Here is a 26,266-nt window from a genome sequence, read left to right as displayed (position 1 = left end):
AATCTGTCCCACAGGGAGCAGAGAGGAAGAGCCCTCCCAGCCGAACTTGCCCCAAACACCAAACCCCAAGTCGGGAGTAATCAATGGGTGCTGTTTTAAGCCCCTGACTTTGGGGGTGGTTTTTTTCACAGTGAGGAATAATTAATACACTTTTCGGTCTGTCTGTCTCCCTGACCAGACTTTCCTTACTCTTCCTGTTCCTGATCACGGCAGGACAAAGTATTAAAAGTGGACAGCAACATCAGATAGAACTAAAAATCCTACTCCTCCCACGAACAGGCTGTGTGACTGTAGGCAGGTTTCTTAACCTCTCTGAACTTCAGTCTTCTATCAGTAATACAGGACTGGGCTACTAATTCGCACCCGGGTTTCTTGGGGGTTATTGAGGGGTTGAAATGAGACAGTAGTAATACTCGGTGCCCGGCACACAGTGAGTGTCCAACGTATTTCTTAAACTCCCCATAAATGGTTAGCGGACACTTCCTGGATATGGCCCTGATCCTGGAATTCTGGGGCTTATTACATAAGCCCAACAGGGGCTCTGCCCTCCCAGAGCGTCTGTGTGCACAGGGGATGACAGAAGAGACGTCAGCAATGACACAGTGGCAGATGGTCATACAAGTTCCGGATTGCGAGGTGACAGGAAGCTACTGAAGTGTGACACGGAGGGACGCGGGGCAGGCCTCCCTCGGTGGGAGGAGGTGACCTCCAAGTGGACACCTGGATGCAGAGAAGGTGCCAGTCCCTGGCAGTCAGGAGAAGGGGTGTTCTAGCAAGAGGGCGCAGCTCCTGCAAAGGCTTGAGGTGGGTGAGGCTGGGGATCCCAGAGGCTCTGCGAGCTGGGAGAGGGGTCTGCGGCCGCCCGCTCCGTCATGAGAGGTGGTGCTGCTGACATCAGCCCGGGTTCGAGGCCTGCAGAGCTGATGTTCCATTTCTGCTGGAAGAGTGGTTGGATGAGGGAGGGGCTCAGGCATAAGCTCTTCCCATTTTGCTCCCTGTGGATAAGCAGAGAGGCTCCTAAGGTCTCAGATCCTCTGGTCCCGGATGGGGGAGGAGGGGCTGAGAATGCTTGTGTGGGGAGAGTCACTTCCTTCCTCTTCCCCGGCCCCTTCCCTGAGCCCCAGCTGCTGGGGAAGCCACAGGAGTGTGTGGGCGGTGCGCACCCGCACGCACAGACAGCCCACAGCGGCCTCGGCGGCCGAGAGCCAGGCCTTGGGGTTCTAGTGCACGTCAGAGCCCCGGCCCTGGGATGCAGCTGGCCCACCCCCACAACCGGTCCAGCAGGAGGAAGCGTCTCAGCCACTGTGACAGTGGGTCCCCGCCCACAAAGGAGCAGGGCCAGAAGTGTTCCTCTTGAGCCCCCCGCCCTTCCCCCGCCGCGAGTGCTTGTGTGGCTCCTGAGGAATGAGGTCTGTGGCCGCGGGTGACAGCTGAGGTCATGGGTTGCAGAGGGGGGACTGGGGGCTTGAGAGCCAGATTCCGTCCTCCATGTGGACGCATATGTGTCCACACGTGTTCATGCGTGCACACACACACACACGCGCAACCACACCTGGTGACGACAGCTTCAGACATCGCGTGTTCTGCTATGACTAAGACAGAAGGAAACACACAAACATGAACCAGGTAGCAGGACGCTGTCCCCTGTGAGGAGACGACACATGATCGTGCAGCTGGATGCGACAAGGGGGACACACGGGCACATCCCACAGACAATAGATGCTCCCTATAGCAAACACCCGAAGCTCAGACACCACCGCCACCGACGGCCTTGCCCTCACTGTCCGCATCACGGGATCTGAGAAGAGAAGGAACTGTTCCTCGGCCATGAGGGCAGCAGACTAATTAAGTCCTCACAGGAGGCTGGCATTTTCCTGGCAGCCCTGCGGCAGCCAGCCCTGGTGGCCTTTATAATGGGCCCCAGGGGGGCACTTGGCCCAGCCTCTCTCTCCCTCCTCCTTCAATAGACCCTGGACCAACTCCCCACCTCACTGTCCTAAAGGATCCTTCTTAGGCTGATGGCCAGCTTGTGTGGGAGCCAGGAATGGAACCCGTTCAGGAATTTGAGGCTGGGATCAACAGAGATTTCCAAGGAATTCCCAGCTCTCTGATTTGAGGACACTTGACTTACATTGGCCATGGACACGAGTGGTGAATACCTCCTACTGCTTTCTGCCTAGGCCAAAGGCTAACCTCGGCCCCTCTGGCCAGAGGGAAACTCAGTTTCCCCTCCTTGCTGCCCTGGGCTTGGGTCCTCAGCTGTTCCCTGCACACGTGGACCTCTCTGCTACTCTGGACTTCTTGCTCTTCTTCCAACATAGCAAACTCGTGCCTGCCTCAGGGCCTTTGCACCTACTCTGTGCTCAGTCTGAAACATTCCCACCCCACCCAGGTCACTGTCCAGCAACCTCCTTCTCCCCATTCAGATCTCAGCTCACATATCACCTCCTCAAAGAGGTCCAGACAGATCTACCTAGTTAAAATATCTCCTTTTCCGTTTTCTAACTCAGTGGTTCTCAATCCTGACCACTTGTTAGAATTGCTTGGGGGAATTAAAAAAACAATCATTTGCTGTCAGGCCCTGTATAGGCTATTAAGTAAAAATCTCTGTGGGTTCCTGGGTGCTGGGGTCTTAAAAAATTCCCTATGTTCTAATGTGCATTCAGGATGGAGAATTCTTGGCCCGGAGACTTTAGAGTTTAGTAAGGTGAAAGGCTGGGTTTGCAGCCTCTCCTCCCCTCCTCATTGCTGCTGTTCACTGGGCGCCTACTGTATATCAGGCCCAGGGCGGATGTGTGAGGCATGATCTCGGCACACACTTGGATAGCGTATCCTCGAGGGACAGCACATTCCTCCCTCCAACTGCTCTGTGATGTAGGAACTATTTAATCATCTGCGTTTTACGGGTAAAGAAACCGAGGCACAGAGCGAGAAAGTAACTTACCCAAAGTCACGCAGCTGGAATGTGCTAGAAGAGAGAATGTCTGGCCGGTGGCAAGTTTCCAGAGCCGGGCTCTTTACCCTGACACTGTTATATTTAGCTGCCATTGTCCTGTTCACTCCTTGAACCACTTCGTGACCTGACAGTTGAAAGATACGGAAACGATGGCTCAGAGAGGCAGGACATTGACCAAGGTCACGCAAACCCTTGTCAGTGTGAGTCTGGAGTATGGGGTGCAGGCCCCAGGGCGAGCCCCCACAGCCTCGTTCCCCCGCCTCCCAGAAACCAGCCTCGGGAGGTTAGAACCTGCTTGGCTCAGCCCACTTGCTGCTGGGAATTCACTTAACAACAGTAAGACCGGACATGTACTTGGCCGCTGCTGTTCTAAGTGTTTGACATATGCTGACTTACGTGACCCTCAAAGAGACTCTCATTTTGCAGCAGAGGAAACAGATGCACGGAGAGTTAAGCGTCTTGCCCAAGGTCCGATGGCTAGCAGGTTTGGAGCCGAGACCTGAACCAGGCAGGCTGCTTCCAGCATCTGGTCTCTCAACCCCTACGCCACTCTCCCCTCGGCTTTCTCGCCTGTGTCAGCTGATAGAACTCACTTTTCTCCTCTATGAAATGGGTATTAGCGGTGCCCAGTTAGCTCAGGAAATCGGAGGACCAGATGAGAGCACGAAGGTGTGATGACGTCCTGGCTCTGGGACCCCATGTGGGCATGCGACAGGAGAGGTCAGACAGAAGGAGAAGGGGCTGGGGGGCCGGGGGAAAGGAGGCCTCCAAAGAGGAAAGCTGTGTCCCCGGTGAGCTTGCAACTGGGTTTTTCCTGTCCAGGCCTCATTTTAGATCATCAGCCCTGTTGCTCTCCACAAGCACAACCTGGAAAGGCCAACTATGTCTCCCACGAGGGTGTGAAAATACATCCCTGGAACGGGCAGTCCTGGGACGAAAGGCTTCTTTATGGGTCTCTGTGATGTTCTCCCTGTGTGTGTGAGATCACTGAAACCTGTGAGCATCATCAAAGATGTCTTGTCTGGAGGGTGTGAAGGCAGCCGTTAGAAGGTTCTAGGAGCGTCTCCTGCCTGGGACCCTCTTGTACCTTACGGGGTGTGCCGTTCATCATTTTAGCCCTTTGGGTCTCTAAGGGCACCAACGACAGCGTGCCAGGTGCCCCATTAGCTCTGTTGCACTGTCTCAGGATGCCATGGGACTTGGCACAAATGGGCACCGACTCTCAAATGTGCCTTATTCTCTCTCATGCTCCTGCCTTCCTACCTCGCTGGGGATGCTCTTTGTCCCATCAGCCTGGCACGTTTTTCCTGCTCCTTCAAGGCCCAGCTGGAATATTATATCTTTTATGAAACCTTCCCCCATTCCTCTTCCATCCTAAGCCCCGCAAAGGCCCTGCTCCCCCAACTCTGGATTCTCCCATAAGAAGCCTTGCTGGAGATCTTTCAATTCCCTTCTCTCATGCCTGCCTGCCAAGATCAACTCTGGGTCCATCATAAAGCAGCGTGTGCTCTAGAGAAGCGGTTCTCAAAGTGTGGTCCCTGGGCCGGCAGTATCTGCCTTAGCATCCCTTAGCATCTGCTGGAAATGCAGATTCTCGGCCTCACTCCAGACATACTGAATCAGAAACTCTGGAGGGGGGGCCGGCAGTGTTTCCCCAGCCCCCAGGTGACTCATGCACGTGGTGGTTTGCGAACCACTGCGGGAGGGAGCTAAGGCAAGTTGATGATTGTCTGATGCAGAACAAATAAAGTAGCAAGCGCGGCAAACACCCCCCAGAGGACTATGTATCAGACACAAGTCAGCCCTCGCCCGCCCTGCGCAGTTCTACCAGCAGCATTGGGAATACACTCATATACCCATTCTACGGATGCGGACACAGGGGCTCAGACAGTCACTCCCGCAGGATTCAGTGTCATGCCAACCACAGCCGGCCACTCTGATGACACCTGCAGAGAATACTCTCCTGGTGATTTGAGGGTTTTATTTATTTATTTGAGAGAGAAAGAGCACAAGCAAGGGGAGTGGCAGGCAGACAGAGAGGGAGAAGCTGGTTCCCCGCTGAGCAGGGACCCCAACGTGGGGCTGGATCCCAGGACCCCCTGGATCATGACCTGAGCCAAAGACAGACACTTAACCGACTGAGCTGCCCAGGTGCCCTGATTTGAGGCTTTAAAAGAAGGAGCAACCATGTAGAAGTCAGGGTTTTCCTAAATTTATATTTTCAAAGTGTAATTTTGAAAAATTAAATAATGCTTCTTTGAAAAAAAAAAAAAAAAGCAAATTCTGGCTTCCTCTTCTCCGTCTCTCATCCCGGCCTTCAGAAGCAACTACTTGGAACATTTTGGTTACTTTTTGGGGTATTTATCTCCATACTTCAGAATACTTGCACCATGTTTTACCTCTTGATTCATCAGTATTAGACCCGACCCCTTGACTTATGCTGGATAAGGACTTTTGCTCCCAGACACCCCCATTGCAGGACCCCCCCCACACACACATCTCTTGGAGACCTCCCTTACATCGTAAGCATCATGGATTTGCATACTTCTTTTGACAATTTTCCTTCCGGTAGGCAGCAAAGCCTCTCGAGGAAGACGCCTGTTTCCCCAGTTGTCTGGAGGTACTATAAGAACTAGGGGCAGCTCTGGTCCCTTTTCTCGTTCTGACATTACCACCAAAATAATTCATTTCCATTTTCAATTAAATCCATAGTCAGAGTTTCATAATTGTGATCAAATAAATATTACTCACTGCTGAACCAAGTAGAGTACTGTGGTTATATTTCCATTCTTGGACTTTCTGGTTCTCCCTAGAGCTAATAATTGTTGTAGTCCTTGTTTCTTGGCTCCTGTGGTGCCCCTTTAGTTAATTTGCCCCCTTATAGAATGTTCTAGAATTATCTTGAATTCCATTGTTCCCTAGCATGTTCTTCCTGAAGATTCCCCAGTTTCTGAGCTCTTCTTAGGACTGCATGAGCTACCCCAGCATCTCCAATAAATTCATATTATCAACATAGATCCTATTCAGCTTTAAGTGGTTTAAATAAGAAAAACTTTTCTTTGCTTGTTTTTGGTTTTTCTGTAGAGGCAAATCCAGGACAGTCATAGAAGATCCATGATCATCAAAGATCCAGGATTTTTTCTACCTTGTTACTTCACTACCCTTAATACAGGGCTCCCAACTCATGGTTGAAGATGGCTGCTTGAGCTCCAGCCATCATGTCTCCCTTCCAGCCATTAGAAAGAAAGGCCCCTTTCACTCCATCTGAATACATTTCCTTAAACTTGCACATTCTATCTCTGTTTACACTCCGATGTTTACAGCTTAGTCACATGGCTACACATAGTTAGGAGGGAGACTGGGAAGTGTGTTTATTCTGAGTGGTTACAGGCCCAGCAGAAAAACTGAAGTTCTGAGTTCAACTAAGAGAAGGAGAACTGAGAGTAGGAGCAACCGGCAGACTTGGCCATCCTTTTTCTTGCCTAAACATTTGAGCTGACATTCTAGCCCTCATACCCTTGCAGAGAACACATGGCCGCCTCCTCCTGCCTCCCCAGGACCTTCTCTCCCCTCCTTGCACTCTGGGCATCCCACACTCCTTTTTCAGGGCCCTCCTGCACACCGTGCTTGTGCTGGTGATGGCTCCCTGAGATCCTACCCCATCTCTGATGTAACAATTCCTACTCCCCCCTCTAACACCGCCCCCCCCCCAGTTCTCAGATGAGGTGACAGCGAAGACCCCAACCAGGTCAGAGCCCACTAGACCGTCCCGCAGCCTCCGGATCCTGTCCTTTGCAGCGTCCGTTGCAGCTGTAATGAGACACTAACTTGGGGGATTAGGCTCACTTCCTGTCTCCCTTGCTGGATGGTAAGCTGCTAGGGGCAGGATCACCTCTGCCCTTCAACCCCGAAACACCAACACACAATCAACCTTCGTGGCATGAACCATACTTATCCTTGAAAAGAGGTACTTATCCTCTAATCACATGTTCTCATCTTACTGTTCATCCAGAAGCAACTAAAATCCCCCCTCTTCCAGGAAGCTTCCCTGGGCTCCCTCTGAGAAAAGTAGGCCCCCTCCTGAATGCCCCCAGACCTCTTAGACATGGTCACTCTCTACCACAGGGCACTGACTTCGGGGAGCCTCCTCTATGAAGCTGTGAGTCACTAGGAACCCAGGAGGACACATAAGTGATTCTTCTGGGTGTCGAGCGCTCACGTGCAGGGACAACCTAGGAGACACAGGACGCCTGATGTGGCCTCTGGCTTACCTGTGGTGTCCGGCAACAGCCTCACTTTACCCCACTGGGCCTTTCAGGGTCCTTTCAGAGCTGACATCCTCTTGCTTTCCACTCGATGCTGCAGCTCCACTCAGGGGAGGCTGACCTTGACCCTGCAGGCCTCTCTCCATGGGCTGTGCATTCAGATTCCTTGGGTTCTGTTTTCCAGCTTGAGATCAAACAAATGGAAGTGCTGGATGCTAGGCTCACAGGCAAAACAAAACAGAACAAACCTACCCGAGTGGAGGAACTCTTACTAACCTCCCAGCTGGCCCCAGAGCTCCCCGTAGGAGGAAATGGAACACTGTTTGGAAAAAAATATTTTGACAAGTGCTGGGGAGGAAGGTAAAAACTTGACCAGGGGCCAAAGCCTCGGAGCACCAAAGGACACAGCCCCGGGAGGAGGGAGACTTCCCAGCTCCCAGGCCATCCAGGACTGCAGTGGGGAGAAGCCACGGAGAAGAGGAGAATCATAACGAATCCTAGCTGATACCCTGATCTGCCCGGAAAACATGAGGAATGGGCACACTCTGTTCCACCTTCTTCAGCGAGCAAGGTGCTTGCTTACCAAGCAGAACAGAAAGAACAGAAAGAGGGAGAAAGAACTCAAAAGGATTAAAGGTCAAGAGAATGTGGATGGAAAGACACAAGAAGAGACCAGGGTAGCATCTGGGGCTGCCTGAGGCCGAGCAGACAACCTACTGGAAGGTATATGGCACGTGGGGTTTCTGGAAAGGGGAGACCAGAGGCAACAATGGCTCGGACAAGACAGGAATTTCATGCCCCACCTGAACATCGTGGTGGTTCTTCTGCGCGAGTCTCTCACGCTCTCAGCACGTGATACATGAAGGTTTACTGGCATCTCGGACTTGCAGCCGCTGGGAAGGGGAATGAGGGGAGGGGAGGGCTGTCCTTTCACTGAACGGACACCGCCTAGAAGGTGCACACGTCACCTCCGCTCACAGCCCATCGCCCAGAGTGGGCTCCACCATCACCCCAGTCTCAACAGGGGCTGGGCGATACAGCTAAATTCCAAGAGCCCTGGCCCCAGCCGAATGTTCTGGCACTACGGGATCAGAGGCCATGCTCCTGGAGGGAGCCGCGGATCTCTGCTGCACACAGAGGTTAGGGGGCAAACAGGATGGATGGGAAGACTGGGAAAACTGGTAGGAGCCCACAGTGGCCATGCGTCACAGTGGACACAGCCCCCGTCCCAGCCAAGGGACAGGCTGGCTGGAGCCTGTCCCCACTGCTGCTGCTGGGAAGGACTGTCCATCTGTCCATCAGAATCCGGAGAGGAGGGGTTCCTTTGGTGGAGGCACAGTCACAAGACTGGGTGTCAATGGCCAAGGGCTTTTGTGGAAGGAAAGGGCCACGTGGTCTACCCACAGCACAAGACAGAGAATTCCTCCCCTTAGAAGATGCGAGTTAGATGCCTGCAAGCAAGCCTCCCCCAAAAAAGCCAAAAAAAAAAAAAAAAAAAGTCCACCACCCACTTAAAGCCAATTCTTTGTTCTCAGAGCCACTGTTTGAGATCAGCACCATGACTGTCCCGATCTTTAGGAATCAGGGGTAAAACTTTGCCATCCACTGCTATCAAACTTTCTCTGAGTGAGACATTCTTCCAAGTCTTTACTACAGACCCTTTTAACTTGGCTTGGCCCCAAAAGAAACATCCAGGACAGGCGCCTTAGTCCCCCCACCGGGAGGCGGGGAAGGTGTCCCCTGGCTGGGAAGCTAGGAAGCAGCAGCAAAGCTGGGGTTTGAACCTAGGCAGTCCGCTCCAAATCCACGATGCGCAACATTGTCAGGGCAGAGAGAGGCAGCTGGAACGGTGTGGGACCGTGTGTTCAGGGATGAGGCTCCGCCCACCCCTTCCCCTTCCCCTTCCCCAGGTTTTCCAAACAATTTTCAGCAGAGATCCTGATTCATGAGTATTTTGTCAATGCGTGTGTCGTTGCTGCCTTTCTCCAAATCCAGCCAATTCCATGACAGGGTGAGTGAGGGACGTTCCAGAGGGGCCCTTCCAGGTAGTAGGCGCACGAAAGAGGAGCGCCCCAGCCCCCCACCGGGAATTAGCAAACGTATAGGAGAAGCTCTGGGACTTCACCAGGCCTGGGAACAAAGGGCAGAAAGCCAATCTCATTCAGGCCTTGGAGGCAGGATGGTCAACGGCTGCCAGCTCAGTTCCCCAGACTCGAAAGCAGCAAGTGGGGATCCAGCTTCCTGCTGGGGCCGCACACAGCCGCCCTGCCTGGGAACTGGGTTCGCAGACTTGGATTTCACCATTCCCAGTCCTGACCCCGCGTTCTAACAGGGGTGTTCCAAGCAGGCGACAGTCACAAAGCAGAAAGCCGAGCAAAGGGAAAACAGGCCTGCACAATCCATCAGGGAGTTCTCTGTCCCCAGATTCAGCGGGACCATCCCTGGACTAGGCTGCCGGGCCCTGGGCCTCAGGGGACCCAGCTGACTTTGAGAGGAAGGGGCACGGCCCAGGGGAAACCCTGCTTTGGGGACATTGCTACAACCTGCTCTGGGAACCCCACGCCCCAGGCCATGGCAAATTAAAGAGCTGGGATGGTGGGAGCTGTAGGTGCTCAGGAGTCTGCTGTCCACACCACACACACACACACACACACACACACACACACACACACACGTGCACGGCATCAAAGAGTCACTTGACTGAGTCACCACATACCTGATACCCCTTATCGTTTCCCCAGGGCTGAGGGGACCCTACTCTTCTACCCAAGCTCTCAAAACCCAGGCCAAGGCAGTTTAGTTACTATTCATATATGTTACTCCTTATTAGCCTTATCATTATTGTTATTTTTTTCTTAGTTTTTCTAGTACCATGACCCGTATTAGGCATTTGCTGCCCTTGACCCTCCCCCACTGTGTAAGGTGGGGACCCCACACCCACCCGCAGACGGAGACATGGAGGCTGACGGTTGTGCGGTTCACGAAAGGGAGGACCTCTTCCGTGTTGGCTGGAGAGCGCCTCCGACGGGAGGAGGCCATGGCTTGTCCTTCCAGGAGCAAAACAGCCATTTCTGAGGTGACCTGGAGGTCTTGAGGAGGAGGAATGGGCTGACAGGGCAAGCTGTGTCTCCTTGAGGGCCCCTTGCTTTGGTCTCCAGAGGACAGCTTGGAGGGTTCTCCTGGGTCCCAGGGAAGTAAGTCGAGACTGATTTCCAGCAGCCCCTGCTCGACAGTGGGGGTGCGCCTGGGGAGCCATGTTTGTATTATGTCTTTACCGACGTCTGTGATGGACGGAACGAGGACTGGAGAGCTAATCCAGGGCAGCCAGCTCGCGTTGGGGCCAGAGACCCATTTTTTCCATTCATAAAAATAGGAGCTAAGAGACATGAAGTCTCCGGTTAACGAGGGCTGGGCTCTGGGTCTGTAGGGGCCTGTGGAATCGGAGCCAGTTTGTACCCCCACGAAGCGAAGTCGAAAAGGTTCCCTTTCGTGTCCCCTCTCCCCGCAGATGGGCGGACTCTTGCTTCCATGTCTGGGACCAAAATTATAGGGGAGGAAAGAAGCCACAAGGATGCAGAGTAAGTAAGTAGACCAGAAGGGAAGGAGGAGAGGAAAAAGGAGGAGGAGAAAGAGAAGAGGAGACGGAGGAGACAGAGGAGAAGGAAGACCCTGGGGAAAAAAGAGAGAAATAAAGTAAATGAGAGAACGATCCCTCTCTCTCCCTCCCTGCTCTAGGTTTTATGGCCCAACACTCTGTCATTGCCATATCTGTATCACCCCGGCCTCCCTTGAGCTATTTTGAGTGATTTCTACTCCTCGCAACTAAACAATTTCTGACAGAAAAATAGGAGCCAAGCATGGGCTTGTGGTAATGAGGTCTCCGAGGAGACACGAAGCCATCTGTGGCGTCGAAGCAACATGAGCGCCCACAGAAAGGAAGTCCTGTGGTAGCTCGTTTAAGGGCCACGGATTCTTCCCATCCTAGCATGCCCGCCCCTCTGAAGTATGACCTTGCTGAGTCCCAGCCAGAGAGAGAGCCCGTTTCTCCATCCCCTTGAATTGAGGCTGGCCTTGAGACAACCGAGTCTGGCTGGAGTGAGGTCATGTGAGTTTCGGAGCCCAGGCATCAAGAGGACTTTTGGCATCTGCCTTTGCCCTTCTGGGACTCTGTCCTGAACCCACCTTGTCCAGAAGCCTGGGCTGGCCTCCTGAAAGATTAGAGACCACGCAGAGGACCGCGGCGCTCAGCCCAGGAGTGAGTGCCCGCCCAGGCCCTTTCAACCCCGCTGAGCTGGTAGAGGAGAGCAGCTGTGTGCCCAAGCCCAGAAGACACGGCAGAGAGTCCCCTCAGATGGGTGTGCCATAGTTCAGCGTCCGTAAGATTCTTAGAAACCCTTTCCTACAGTGGAGAAGGCTACACAGCACTGCCTCAGACAATTCTGAGATCTTAATAAAGGGTCTTACAAGGGTGCCTGGGTGGCTCCGTCGGTTAAGCATCTGACTCTTGATTTCGGCTCAGGTCATGATGTCAGGGGGTGGGATGGAGCCCCACATGAAGCTCTGTGCTCAGCGGGGAGTCTGTTTGGGACTGTCTCTCTCCCTCTGCCCCTACCCCTGCTCATGCTCTCTCTTTCTCTCTCTCTCTCTCCCTCAAATAAATAAATTTTTTAAACAAAGAAATGGTTTTATTTTTCAACTCACTACCTTCTGATGGTTTCCTATTACCTCTAAATTCTGCTTGCAAACAGAACAGAGCTCTCTTAAGCTCATCTCTCTCTTCTTATATCTTATCAGGAAGGAAGTCCATTGGCGGTCTCCTCCACATTTGGCTTGGAAAACTCTCTAGCCAGACCCGTGAGTTCATTTGGTACATTTTCCATATTCCAAGTATCCGCAGGTAACAGTCTTGCCAATAGTTCTGCCACAGTGCAGCACGTCCCCCTTCCCCAGGCTCCAAGAGCAATTTCCCCCGCGTGGTTCCAGCTCCCACCGATCATTCCGTGACTGTCCCAGCCTCCACCCGTCTCCGGGGCCCCAGGACCGGTGCGCACGAATTAGCTCTGGGTTAAGGAAACAGCTCAGGTACCGGTACTGATTTCTATAACTGGTCTCAGTTTATCGGCATAAAAAAACTTGGCCCCCAACTTAGCGGTTTTAAAACGAAGACCACCAGGCCTTGAAGATGTCTGGGCTGAAAGAGCACATGTAGGGAGAAGGAAGTGGTGTCGCCACCCTCCCCGCAGGGCCCAGGGCCGAGGTGGCCTTCCGCTGACCACAGACACAGCCAGCAGTGGTGTTACCCAGTCAGTTACAGAATCTGGGGAAAAACAGTCAGTCTAAACTACCAAGATCTAGTGTGGCCTGTCATGCAGCAGAGTCTAACGCAAACATCTGCCCCCACATGCTGGTGGCTACAATGGACAAGCTCCAGGCTCCGACTGTGGCCCCATCAGGAGGGGGACCTCAGGGTCCATGATTGCTGGAAGTCAGGATACTGGGGCTTGCCGATCGCTCCTTCTGGCCTAATATAGAAAGAGAGAGAGAGAGAGAAAAAAAAAAAAAAAAACAACAAAACACCCATTCTGGGTTTTCCAGCTGGAACTGGGCATGTTTTTTTTTTTAATGGAACAATTTTATAGCTTTCTGCTTTTCTCCAGCCCTCCGAGACGGTCGAGACCTAATCCAAAAACTAGTCATGCACCTTGCCAAACTGCAACAGCGGAATTTTCTGCCATTCTGGGTTTCTATGATTAAAATTAATTCACTTAATAAAAAAGACTGGCAGAGAGGGAGGAAACTTGGAGGAATCAAGGAGACTTGCCCTCAGATGTGAGTAAACAGGTTCTGAATGAGCAAGGCTCCTGGCCAGTAGTTCCTAAATATCAAAGTCACTCAGATGGTTTGTTAAAAACCCAGATCGCTTAGAGTTTTTGACTGAGCAGATCCGGGCGTTAGGGGGGGAAGGGCAAGAATGTGCTTTCCTGACAAATTCCTTTGTGATCCTGATGATGCTGTTCAAGCAGGTACCACACTTTGAGAACCACTGGCTTGAACTTAGCCCCTAAACAAATAGGGGTTGGGGTGGGTGGGTAGGGTGATTAAGTGGTAGTTCTGACCTCAATAATGCCACCAGGAACCTGGAATTCCAACCTGTCTTCTTGGACACGCTTAGCTTATTGGTTTTCATCCTTATGTTTGAGGTCTCCTGGTCACAAGATGGCTGCTGCAGCTCCAGAGCTCACATCTACATTTAAAGAAGGAAGAGAGTAGAAGTTGATCCATGAACTAGTGGAGTTTGAGCTCTTTACCAGGAATTCAAAGCTTTTCTTGAAAGGCCAATCCTCTTCCCACTACTGCTTCCCCCAACTCTCCCATCCAGATTTTCAGACACATCCCTACCTAGAAAAAGAGTCTGGGTGGTGGAGGGTATAGCTTTCTCACTCCTATGGCAGAGGCGTGCATGGAAAAGGGGGTGGGAAATAGAGCTCCAGTGTTTGTCACAGAAGTGAAGGTAACCAAAAAGCTTGGAAGCCAGTCCTTGCCAGAATCAAGTGGGGGACACACTAGGCACCCAGTTGTGCGTGAATGAGTGCCAGGAGTGAATGCAGAAAGAGCAGTGGGATTGGATCTCTTCTGCTTACTGGTTGGATGATCTTGAACATGTCCCCTTACCTCTGAATCTCAGTTTCTCTTCCTGTGAAAAATCAAATAACCTCATTGAGTTGTTGTGAGCATTGAGTATGTTACCCTTAACATAGATGCAGGGACCCCTGAACGGTGGGCTGGAATCAGGAGAGTGCAGCTCTCACAATAGCCTCCACCAACCAAGGGCTTGCTGTGCACAGAGCTCTATGCTAAACCCTTTATGGCCCTTTCTCCTTCCCTCCCCACAATAGAATTCCCATTCTTCAGATGGGCAAACAGAGGACAAGAGGAAGCTTTTATTTATTTGTTTTTTTGTTTATTAAATATTTTATTTATTCATTTGACAGAGAGAGAGCTCACAAGCAAGGGAAGCGGCAGAAAGAGGAAGAGGGAGAAGCAGGCTCCCCACTGAGTAGGGCACTGGATGTGGGGCTCCATCCCAGGACCCTGGGATCATGACCTGAGCCCAAGACAGACACGCAACCCACTGAGCCACCCACATCCCCCAAGAGGAAGCTTTTAAAGTCAGAGCCTGGTAAGCAGAGAGCAAGGTCCCAAACCAGGTCTGTTGGGCTCCAAATGTGCACCCTCAACCACTCCTCAAGACTGCTTTTCCGGAAAAATAAACCTATCCAGAGCCACCAACAGCACGAGGCCAGCTGACATCCTTGCCCTTCCTGCTCTCACTGGGTGCATAACCTAGGACAAACCAGCCTCACGTCGGCTCTCCCCACCCCTCAGCTGGAGGCAGCCTGCAGGAGCCAGGGAGGACCAGCCTCCCCCCCGGACTGCTGGCCCCAGCAGGAGTGGGGTCCTGCCTCGCTGAGTGCCTTCCAATTAGACTGGGTCTCCTGGTCAGGCAGGAGGCAGCAAGCAGGCGGGGCCCAGCAGGGAGCAGGCGGTTAGAGGATAATTAGATAGGGATGTGGAACAGCGCCCTTAATGAGGAGGTTGTTCTGGGCAAGGGACACTGAGGAGGAGTGTCTCTCCCAACACCTGCTTCCCTGGGCACCACGAAGAAGCAAGAAGCAAGCAACATTCTTCGGGGCCCAGGCCCTGTGCAGGCCACAGGTCTCCCTTACACTCGGAACACCCAGGCGGTGGATGAGAATCCTGGGACTCAGAGCCAGAAGAACCTCCCTCGGGGTATGCAGCTAGGAAGCGGCAGAGAAAGAGGTTGAAAAGTCAGAGACCCAGGTCTGTTCGGGGCAGAACCTGAGCCACTTTGGGGACAGTCGTTAGAGGTGGGGTTCCCTTTCTAGGCCACAGGGGTATGGCCAGAGGGGCTGCTCGGTCCCTCCCCCTGAGCACTCCCTTCTCTGCACCCCAGAGCTGGCGCCCAAAGCCCAGAGACGGGTGACTCACTCCTCCCCAGAGCTGACAACAGACTTCCCAGGCAGGAGCAGCCCGCTCAGGGAACCCCCATCTGGCTGAGGCAATCTGTCTGTCTGGAAGAGGGTGGAGTATTCCAAACACTACAGCAGCTGTGCCCGAAGCGAGTTCTGCAGATTTGGAAGATTGTCCCCAAGAGAGAGGGTTCCCTGCAGAAGTCTGTTTGGGACTCGTGAGTGCTCCCCTGAGCCCTGCAGAGTCACAGCCCCCATTGCTGTAGTAAAGGTTCTCAGAAGTCCCCTGGGGAGAAAGGGCCCATGTTGAGGGCACCATGTGCATTTTCTAGGCCTTTTTAGCCACGGGGCTCTCTATTCTTTGTTCAGCCCCAGTAGGTCCCCGAGGACATGAGTTTTCCTTGGGCTACAGCTTTGGAAACATGGTTAGGTACAAATCCCTTTCTTGATCCCAGCAGCCTGGATGGTCACTGTCCGGCCACAGCCACAACTGATGCTGGGGAGAATGAGTAAAGTGGATTCAGGGGGGAAGGGGGTGCGGTCTGGGGGAAGGGCCCGTGGGTTGCGTCCCAAGGGCCCCTGGAAGCCCTTCATTCCCCCTGGGTGGTCTTCTCCGTCAAATAATCAAAGCCCATCCACACGCAGGGGGCTCCATTAGGGCCCAGCCCTCCCCTCAAGATGGAAGAGAGTTGTTTTGTTTTGTTTTAAGATTTTATTTATTTATTGGAGGGAGGGGGAGCAAGAGAGAGAGAGAGCGAGAAGGCACAAGCAAGGGGAGGGGCAGAGGGAGAGGGAGAAGCAGACTACCCACTGAGCAAGGAGCCCAGCATGGGGCTCGATCCCAGGACCCCAGGATCATGACCTGAGCCGAAGGCCACGCTTAATTGACTGAGCCCCCCAGGCGCCCCAAGATGGAAGAAAGTTTAAAGCTGCAACTCAGTTTCTGAGTACCAGAAAACTGGTCGGTCGGTACCCAAGGCTCTGGACTGGAACAGAGAGCGTTCTAAGACCAGCTCTCCCTCCCACCCTGGGCAAGTCAACCTCTCGAGCCTCAGTTTCCATATGAAGAATTGGATGCCAGTGTTTAGACCACAGGGTTATGGTGATAGTAAAATGTGATCATTATAATAGCCACACTTACATTGTAATGACTGTGTGCCCCGCGTGGCCCGTCACACTTTGCATGTTAACGTTACTTTCCTAACAAGTCTATGAGGGAGGTATGGTCCCCATGTCATAAATGAGGCACAGGCCAGTTGTGACTTGCCCAAAGCTGCCCACGTGACAGGTGGTGGGGCCCAGATTCAAACCCGGGGAGTCTGGCTCCGGCAGCCACACTGTCACGGATCCTGGTGGCAGCAAATACCAGGCAAGTAGCAACAAGAATTTAGGTCATTACTAAGGGAATCGGGGGAATCTAGAGTTTGTGGGTGGTGGGAGTTGAGAGGAGCCCATCTAATACAGGATGAGAGAGAGCAAGTGCAAGGAAAGGACGGGAGGGGATCTCTGTTCCAGAAAGCGTGGCGTGGTGCCACCCCTGTGGGTCTGACTTCCTATCAGTTACCCCACCCATAAGGCGAAGAGGGGAGGCCTCCTGGAGGGCGTCCCACCTTCCCCAATACCAGTGTGCATTGGTTATTAGGGCCCTCCAGGGGCCCAGTCTGTCTTGCTCCATATGTCACCTGTGTCCTTGCAGGAAGTGACACTCCATGGCTGGACGTGAGTCGGTGACAGGGCATGACTGAGCCTGGGGTCTCCAGAAAGCAGAGCCTGTGACAAACACTTAGGTGTGAGCACTTAGTGGGCGGGTGTGACCCAGAGAGCAGGCGTGTGTGCTGGAATGGGGCGGAGGGAGGGGGGAAGAGGCGGAGGAGGTAGGGCGTGGAGGACAAGCCGAGTTGCTCTGTCCCCGGGGACCACTGGAAGCACGCAGCCTAGGAAGGACGTGGAAGCCTGTGTGCTCCCGCTGCTCTCCCGCACTGGCCGAGCTCACCCAAAGGGGCACCGTTCCTCCTGCCCCTCCAGCCTGTGCGGGGGTTTGTACCCAGCCAGACCAGGAAGGAGTGAGGGGGCGGTGGGGGTGGTGGTACGGGCAGGCTCGAGGCAAAATGGTGAATAAGGTCAAAACCTATGGGAAGGGCAGGCAAGCTTGTGTGGAGCTGGGCGGCTGAGCCGTGGAGGGAATCGGGACCGGAAGATGGGAGGCAGCTCCTGCCCACAGCTGTCTGCTTCCAGGAGCCTGAGACGTGTGGTGATTGGGTCTGTTTGGAAGGAGTCAGAGGACTTCAAATGGAGGACCCGTGGCCTGAAGGATCTGACATGGGGAGGCCAGCCCGCAGTGGGTGGTCCTCAAATTTCGGTGGGCAGGCTGGGTCGGCGCAGATGGCAGGGTCTCATTTCTGCCACGTTCAGCGGGGAAGAAGGGGTGTTCCTGACACAGGCCCAGAGAGCACCTGGAGAATCACCTGTGTCGTTTCAGAGCCCTGAGAAGGAAAAGAAAGGTTTCCAGTCTCCTGACATCTCAGAAGATGGACACGAGATGGAGGCAGGAGACCCAGACTCTGGTCCAGACACAGCTCTCTGGCCTCAGTTTTCCCATCTGTAGGGAGTAAGTGCATTGTTCCAGATGATCCCTGTGGGCCTTTCTGTTCTGGGGTGTCATGAGCCTTGGAGCCCAGGACGGGAAGGGGGAAGGTGGAAAGTTGTCACCACTCCTGGATGCCTAAGGAGGAAGTGCAGAAGTCTGACTGTCCTGGGGAACGGCTGTCTGTGTCCTGGGGCAGCAGGGCGCCTAGAAGCTCAGTGCTCCCCCTGCTTGCTTCTGGACGGCATGATAGCAGCTCCCGGGCCTCTCTACCTGCCGGGGCCCCTGGCCATTGGGCAGACCCCAAGAAGGTGTCAGAGGGCTGAATGTCCATGAGGACGAGGTCTAGGAAGGAAACAGAACCCAGGCCAGTCGGCCAGGCAGCCCTAGTGCTTGGCTGGGAAACTTGTTGCCTCTGCATGGATTTGGGCTCCGTAGCCTGGCGTCCGAGGTCCTCAGCGTTCAAACTCAAGCAAATGAATCAGCCCATTCCGGTCAGAATTCAGAACCCATGACCACTTTCCTCCCGCCACTGAGGGGATGAAGGCTTTGAAACCAGATAGATTCAGATCAAATCCTGTATGGCCTTGAAGAAGACTCTTAACCTCTCTGAGCTTCCTTTCTCTCAGCTGTAGGATGGAAGTGATCAGGCTTACATCTTGGAGTTGACTCAGGACTGAATAGGATAAGGTAGGTAATAGTATGCCTGATATGAAGCAGACTCGAGAAACGACGATAATTGCATTAAGCCCACAGTGCTCTGTGACACTCGCTAGGTCACTAATACTATCTCCAGACTAATCATGCCACCTTGCTCCAGGCCTGGTATTCAGACTCAGCTAGACCACAGGGCACCAACACCTCCACTTGGATGTCTTATGTAGATCTTGAACTTGACTTGGCCCGTATGGAGCCCTGGCTCACACGCGGGCTGCCCACCAGCATCCTCTCCCACCTGAACAGCCCCCCACTGCAGAAACCCCTCGGTTCTCCACGATGCTGCTCTTCTCATCTATCAGCAAGACTGATGCTCCATTTCAATGCATTTCCAGAATCTGACCACCCCCATGGCTACTGTCTGGTGATAATTATTGGCATTATCAGCCTTCTATCCAGCCTCTGGCTTGTGCCCTGACCTCTCACCCCACATAGCAGCCGGGATCATCCTATTAATAGGTGAACCAGACCATGGTGCTCCCCAGCTGGAAACCAGCTAATGATTTCCCATCCCGCCGAAGTCCTTCCTGTGGCCAGCAGGGCCCCAAATGATTCAGCCCCAAAGCCCTGACAGGTCTCCCTCTTCTCCAGGTTAATGCACGCAAGTGGCACCGGACTCCCTTCTTCCCTCATGGGCCAACCTCCTAGCTGAGGGCCTTTGCATTTGCTGTTCCCTCTGCCGGGAAGTCATCCCTCAGATTGCTCTAGGGAGCACTCCTCACCAAGGCCAGACCTGAGCTCAAATATTTCCTTCCCTGATTATCATTTCTTCAAAAGCACATCTCGGTCCACTCCAGCTGTCCTCACTCCCTCGGAGGGCACAGGCCTTGTCAGTCCCCAGGAGCACTGCCCGGCAGAACCCCCGTGATGGTGGATATGAGCGTTCACCGGAGTGCCTTGATGCACAAAGGGGCTTGTGCCCTTGAAATGTGGCCGTCATAACGGGGGAGCTGGATTTTCTTTCTTTTTTGTTTTCAGATTTATTTATTTATTTGAGAGATAAAGAGAGCACGAGTGGGGAGAGGGGCAGAGGGAGAGAGAGAGAGACTCCAGCAGATTCCCTGCTGAGCATGGAGCCCGACATGGGGCTTGATCTCATGACACCGAGATCATGACCTAAGCCAAAACAAGGAGTCAAATTCTCAACTGACTGAGCCACCCAGGCGACCTAGAGCTGAATTTTCAACTTGATTTCATTTTATTTCCTTTATATTTAAATAGACACCCGTGCTAGGGGCTTCCCCATGGGCAGTACAGGGCCATAGCCTCACTGTCTCCCCAAAGAATATAAGCCTATGATGACAGAGCCTTGTCCCTTTTGTTCATGGGCATCTCCCAGGGCTGAAAACATTTTCTAGCACACTAAGTAAGTGCCCGGAAAACCCTCATGAATGAGTGCCTCTATTATCACAGAATCACGTTGTCTGCCTCCCATTTACAGGAACGAGGAGACCGGCCCAGAGTGGGTAAGCATTCAGCAACTCACACAGGAGGCCGTGCCCCGTGAATCAGACTTTCTCCCCTGCCCACCCCCACTTGGCTCCCTGGTGTCTTGTTGGCAGCAGGGAACTGATTAAAACCAATCAGCCTGATTAACCCGGGAGACTCTGAGATGCCCAATGCCAGACAGTGCTTGGCATGGGCTGGGACTGCCAATGAGCAAAGGCAAGAGGACCTCTCATGGGCCAGTGGGGCGAGGACCAGGGTCCAATGGGATGTGCTAGTCATAGGCCAAGCAGCCTGAATGGCTCAAGATGCTAAAAATCTCAAAGCCCAGGAGACACAGACTTACTTTTTTTTTTTTTTTTTAAATCAAGAATTCTTTATTTGTCTTGCCGGACCAGCCTCAGGAACAAGGAGTCAACAAAAAATCAAGTTGGACATTTTAAAAGGAAACAGGAAACGTTGCTTCCTGCTGGTTAGAGCAGGAAGCGGGTTTATAATTGGAGAACGAAAGATGCGGAGGGGGCGTATGGGGTCTATGTGGCCTGAGAACATGCCTGAGCTTAGCACTGCCCTGGACCCTCCGGGAGCAAGGAGGGCGAGGCAGTCCCACAACTGGGACCTTGTCACCCAGCCTCTCTGCATCTCAGCTTTCCCATCTGTACAAGGATGAAAAAGGAGCCCACCCCACAGGTGACAGAGACAATCACATATGAAGCGTCGGGGACAATGGGAGCTTAGCAGCTGACCAACAACACAGCGGGGACGAGCTGGGTCTCCCATAAGCCGGTGTGCAGACGAGAGAGGGCCAGGCAGAGGGGACGACCCGGGCAAAGTCTCAAAGGCAGGATGGAAGGGACATATTGGGGCCCTAAAACTGGCAGGTCACAATGGTTCCCCTGCTCCTGACCGTGACTTCAGGAGGCTCTTTGTCCTGCCTGGTTCCTTCCATGGGAAGCCCGGGGAATGGGATGAAGGGGGGCAGAGCAGAAGGCAAGGGTGACAACAGGCAGGCCATCTTAGTCGTCTAGTCGTCTGTTTCATCAGCCTAAGAGGTGACAAGGACAGCCCCAAGGAGGCAAAGGGGTGGCCTCCACCTCCCTCACAAATGGTGGCTCGGTGTAGCAAAGAAACAAAAAAAACAGAACAGGATACCACCAGTTACATTCCAGATAAGCAGCAAATTTTTTTTTTTTTTTTTTTTTTTTAGCGTAAGCTTGGAAAAGCTAGGACACACTTATACTAAAAAATGATTCATTGTTGATCTGAAACTCAAGTGTAACGGGGTTCCGTGTGTGCAGGCCTGGAGCCAGGTTGACAGTGTGACCTCAGATCCTGGTGCCCAGGAGCTGCCTCCTTGCTCCCCACGAAGTTCAAAGGCCCACGGCTAGGCCCACCCACTCCCCACCCCACCCAGCATCACGCTCGCCCCTTATTATCCCACTCCCGTGGCCTTTGCGGTGCCCCGGTCCCGACTTGGTCCTTCCCACGGCCACCCTCTTCCCCTTCCCCTCCGTCCTCCAGCCCTCCTGCTGGGGCTCCCTTCTCCCCCGCTCCCCCAGTCAGCTGCTATTTCTCACCGCCCAGGCCCTTGCCTTCATGACAGGCAGATACCATTCAACATTTACATGTAAAATGCCTCGGTCCCTATCTGCAGGGTAGCTTTGGCTCACCGCTGTACCCCAGCGATTGGCCCCATCCCCAAGTTAGCGGGCGCCATAACCATCTGTGCCATGGAGACGAACAGAATCTATTTCAGGAAGTCATGGTGGGGGGCGGGGAAGGCAGAGAAGAAAGGTCTGAAGCACCCACGTGCTCACACCTCCTGGGAGGGACATAACCATTTTCGACCCTGGCCCTCAGCCTCGGGTGGGGACAGGAGCCCAAGGCCGTGGTCAAGGGGCCAGGAGTCTCTTAAGAGCTCTGGACAGTCAGCGGCTTGCTTGGGGCAGCTCTCTCCTCCTCCCGGAAGACCTATCCCCTCAGCCCCCCAAGTAGTGCCCGACACCCCTCCTGGCTCTGCTACCCTGGGAGTCTTGTCCCTGTAACCTCAGATCCTCCTGAGAGTGACACTGGTCTCTCCTCCCTGCTCTAGACCATAGTCCGGGTGCCTGGGGCCTGTCCATGACGTCCTGTCCTTGTCCCCAGTACCTCCCAGGCTCCGCGCACGCAGTACCAGCTCGACAATGATCTGGAGGGTGAATGAATGAGTAACTGGCCCGTTTCCTCCCGGCCCGTTTCCTCCCGGCCCCAGCGAGCTTTTCAGGGACTTGGTGGGGAGGGGAGAGTGGCGGCAGCAGCAGATGGCCACTGGGACTGAGAATAAAGGCTAAAAAGGGAACATGATGCGGAGAAGGGGCTGAAGCCACAGGCACGCTTCTCTCCATTGATGTCATCTTGGACCAAACCCAGCAGGAGCCGGGCCGGGTTATCACAAATTATGTCTCCCCAGGCTAGCATTATCATCTGATTTCCAGCAAATTACAGAATGAAGGGTGGGATTGGCTAGGCCTGTTCTATGTTTGGCACCGGCATGTCAGCAGAGCCACCAAGAGCCTGCTGGGATTGTGCTCAAAAACCTGATTAAGGTGGGTTTGGGCCAGAACGTGGCATGCTACCCCCTCCAAGGCCGAGGATCTCCGAGGCAAGAGGGGGAGGATGGAGGGAGCTAGAGAAACGGGTCAGCCTGAGACCTGCACACCGCCAGCCACCCGTCCCCACGGACTCCAATTATGTAGCCACAGCAAGGGTGGAGGGTGGCAGCTGGCAGACGCTGTTTTTCCAGAAGGTGTTGCTGGCATCTCTCATGGGGACGAGATTACGCCCAGCATCCAGGGAGGTTGGGAACATGTGCGGAGAGGAACCAAAGAGGCGCGAATGAGTACATCTTGTTGGAGCAGGAGGGGGAGGCAGAAAAAGTGGGGGGTAGTATGAATGAGAGGAGGGCTTCTCTTTGCAGCCTTAGCTCTTGCTACCTGTAGAGGATGTCTGGTGTTTTTGCCTGATTAAGATTGACATCCCTCCTTCTGGAAACATGATCCTAGCTTTCCTTTGAGGAACTGCCCATCCCCCCCCACTCTCATCCGTATTGTCCAGGTAGGGCTGACATCTTCCAAGCCCAAGATCTAGGGGTGGGTCCAAGCCCCAGTTCAGACAGTAGCACTGAGCTTGCCGGGAGATGGCTTGCCATGGAAGCTGGGTTGATCGGGGTCAACCCTGGGACTTTGGTTGGGATTCCCGGGAACAAAATGTTCTTCTCCAGCTAAGGTTGAAGCAGGAGAGAAGGAAGTCCTGAGCCATTCATTGATCTCAAAAGGAAGCCAGTGGCAGGGAAGCAGGACAAGGAGAAGGAACAAGGAAGGGGGAATCCTGGGTCCAGCCATGCCTGAAGCTCATTTCCCACCCTCTTCTAATAACATGAGCAAAACATTCCCTTTGAGCTGAGTTTCTGTGATTTGTAAATCAAAGAACCTACTGATTACCCTCGGTCCTCCACTCGGGTCACATGAGCCTGGTTGCAGTTCCCAGAAGGGGTCAGACACCCCACCTGCCGACTGTTCCTCAACCTGTAACCTCCACCAGGAAAGCCAGCCCCACCTCAAGATCTCTGAAACCTTCTCTACCCTGCACACAAATGACACCTACTTCGACAGCCATCCTGAGACGTTGTGGTCACTCCCACGGTGGACAGAGCAAACTCTTCTCCCAGGGCCCACCTGGTGGCACTGACTTTGCATCATTTATGTATCTACTTAACTCTGCTCAGTGGCCCAGAACCGTGCTGGGAACATGAGCTCATCTCGTCTTCACACCCGCCCCTTGAGGTGCTTGCCTTCCAATCTCTGTCCTGCAGGGTGGCAAGGACTCAGGCTGCGACCTGTTCCATGTCAGAGGGGAGAGGTGGGGCTGGGCCCCCAGAGCTCCGTCCCGGGCCGGCTATGCTGTCCTGGCCACTGGCTGGTATGCCTGCCGGGGTCTTTCTCCTGCTCTCACGGCAGCGGCTCACAGGAAAGTCTAGGGGAAAGAGCATCACCGTGGCATTCGCCCAGCGTTGGCTCTCACTGATGCTTCACTTCCCGGTGGCTGTGTGTCCCCGGGTGAGTAGCTCCTCCGGGTTTCGCCTCCCGTTGGTTAGTGTTATGGCGGTAAAATACGTCCATCATGAATTGTAGCCTCTGAACAATTTTCAGGTGCAAGGTTGGTGACATCAAGTGCACCCAGGGCCAAGCAGCCATCACCCCCGTCCATCTCCAGAGCTCTTTTCATTGTATAAGATTTCGACTCAGTACCCATTAAACACTAACTCCCATCCCCTCCTCCTCCAGCCCCTGACAATTGCCACGGTCCTTTCTGCCTCTGTGAATCTGACTGCTCTAGCTTACTTCCTGTGACTGTGGTCATTGCGTGTTCATCCCTTTGTGCCCAGCTGCTGTCACTTAGCTTAAAGTCCTCGAGGTTCATCCACGTTGTAACTCCTGCCAGCCTTTCCTTTCTTTTTAAGGCCGGCTAATACTCCATTACATGTAGCCTACCTGATCTTAGTTCCGGTCATGGGAACCAGGCTGTCCCCGTGGGGAGAGAGATTTCTTGGCCCCAATTCCTCTCCTCTCTAGTCTGAGGAACATGCACTCGGAGCCAGGAACTGTGCTGGGGGCTATCCCTCCCACCCACCGGCTCTCATCCCAGTGCCAAGGAGAAGCCCATCCGTGGGACTGCAGAGCAGAAGAAAAGTGCCAATCCAGAAACTCGTGGCTGAACCCCCAAGGGCAAGGTGATGTTTCAACTTTCCTTGAGGATCTGCAAGGCATCAATGCTGCAGAGCAAGGAGATGAAACATTCAGTCCCTGTACAGGGGAGCTGCCTGCGGAAACCCTGGGGAGGAAGGAGGGCCGCCGGCTGGTCCTCCTGGCCCAAAGACCAGCTTTGCGGAAGGACTCCTTTGGGATGACACTGCCCGTCTGCCTTCCAGACTCCCCTGCGGCAGTTGCCTGCGCTGAGCCAGGCCCAGGACTGGGCACCCTGGAGGGCAGGGCGGGCAGAGGAAGATGAGGGGCTCCAAGTCACCCTTGGCCTGATGGCAGGGTTCGGGCTTACCAGGTGCAGCGTGCTCAATACCGATAGGATTCTACAGCCTCAAGGACCATCCAGAAGGTTCCCTCCTTCCTTCGAAAAATTCTAAAAATAAGAATGAAAATGATCACTCAGTCCCCAAGCCCAGTGGGAACTGGAGCTGGGAAAGGGCTGGCGGTTTTAGGGAGCTACCCCAAGATGGCAGGAGGACAGCCGCTCTCACTGTCAGTGAGGATGATGACGACGATGGGGTTAGGAAGCTGCTGTCAGTTTGCCCCTCCCCCCATATATGTGAGCATACCACTCCCCACTGTGGAAGACTGGAGGAATGTCCCGCCCGGCTCCCCAGCTCCCTCCCTGCCCGTTACAGAATTCCACACCCACATCTTGCCCTACTGGGGACTCCAGAGCAAGCACACTTACCATGATGAGCCCTGGGCACTGTCTAGATTTGTTGTATCATAATATTGTACACCAGAAACTATCACTCCATGTTAATTACACTGGAATTAAAATTAAAAACTAATAATAATAATAATATATAAATTATATATTATACTAATATAATAATAAAAAAAGAATGCTATATCCACACCTTTTGCCACGGGACTTAGCCGTAGACTCTTGGTAGGGGAAAACATCCTTTCCTGACCCAGGAGGCTGGGCCTGGCCTCGTGACTCACTCGGGCCAATGGAAATGTTCTGTGTTTACATAATTCGGCTCGGTCTCCCGCGCTTCGGCCATCTGCTCTCCGAAGAACATGCCCCAAGCAGTACCAGGCCAAGTAAAAGCAAAAAAACCAGTGGCTCTGGCTTGAACCCAATGCCCAGCCAGGAACCACGCCTGATCAAACCGAGCAGCGATCTGCTGAACCCGAGCTGACTGGAGACGCAGCAGGGAGAGAAATAATGATCATCCCCTGCAGGCCACGGAATGTGGCCGCTTGTGCCCCTCAGGAGTCCCGTCGCCCCTGGCCGACTCGTATACCACAAGCACATACGTGTCTGCGGATAATACGAAGGCGAGCTCACCCATGAACATACATGGGACGTGTGCTTTAGCCATGTCACAACTCCACAAACACACCTGAAAGCCACAGACAGATCCTCCCTCGTGGCCGGGGGCTGGGCAGTCTGAGCTAGGCGTCACTGACTGTGTCTGTGGCCCTCGCTGGCCTTAATCCCAACCCAAAGCTGGGAACCAGGGCTCCCTTCCTTCAAGCAGAAGCCTGGGGCGTTG

The 26,266-nt window shown here is 53.6% G+C and overlaps 2 long non-coding RNA genes across 3 annotated transcripts; both read right to left on the bottom strand.

Moving 5' to 3' along the window:
* Positions 1 to 128: 128 nt before the first annotated feature.
* Positions 129 to 10,885, bottom strand: LOC123949684. The gene is made up of 3 exons (XR_006820065.1): positions 7,228 to 10,885; positions 2,945 to 3,080; positions 129 to 995 (listed from the first exon to the last, which is right to left on the bottom strand). It is a non-coding gene; the product is annotated as an uncharacterized LOC123949684 (long non-coding RNA).
* Positions 10,886 to 11,855: 970 nt separating this feature from the next.
* On the bottom strand, positions 11,856 to 25,646 carry LOC123949685. Of its 2 annotated transcripts, XR_006820067.1 has the most exons (6): positions 25,622 to 25,646; positions 25,450 to 25,529; positions 25,051 to 25,131; positions 13,338 to 13,465; positions 12,717 to 12,743; positions 11,856 to 12,279 (listed from the first exon to the last, which is right to left on the bottom strand). It is a non-coding gene; the product is annotated as an uncharacterized LOC123949685 (long non-coding RNA). The 2 variants fall into 2 exon arrangements; XR_006820066.1 differs by having other exon boundaries at positions 11,856 to 12,743.
* Positions 25,647 to 26,266: the final 620 nt, after the last annotated feature.

Source organism: Meles meles, chromosome 8 (genome assembly GCF_922984935.1).
Source record: "Meles meles chromosome 8, mMelMel3.1 paternal haplotype, whole genome shotgun sequence".
Lineage (NCBI taxonomy): Eukaryota > Metazoa > Chordata > Mammalia > Carnivora > Mustelidae > Meles > Meles meles.
This window is presented reverse-complemented; position numbering and strand designations above follow the sequence as displayed.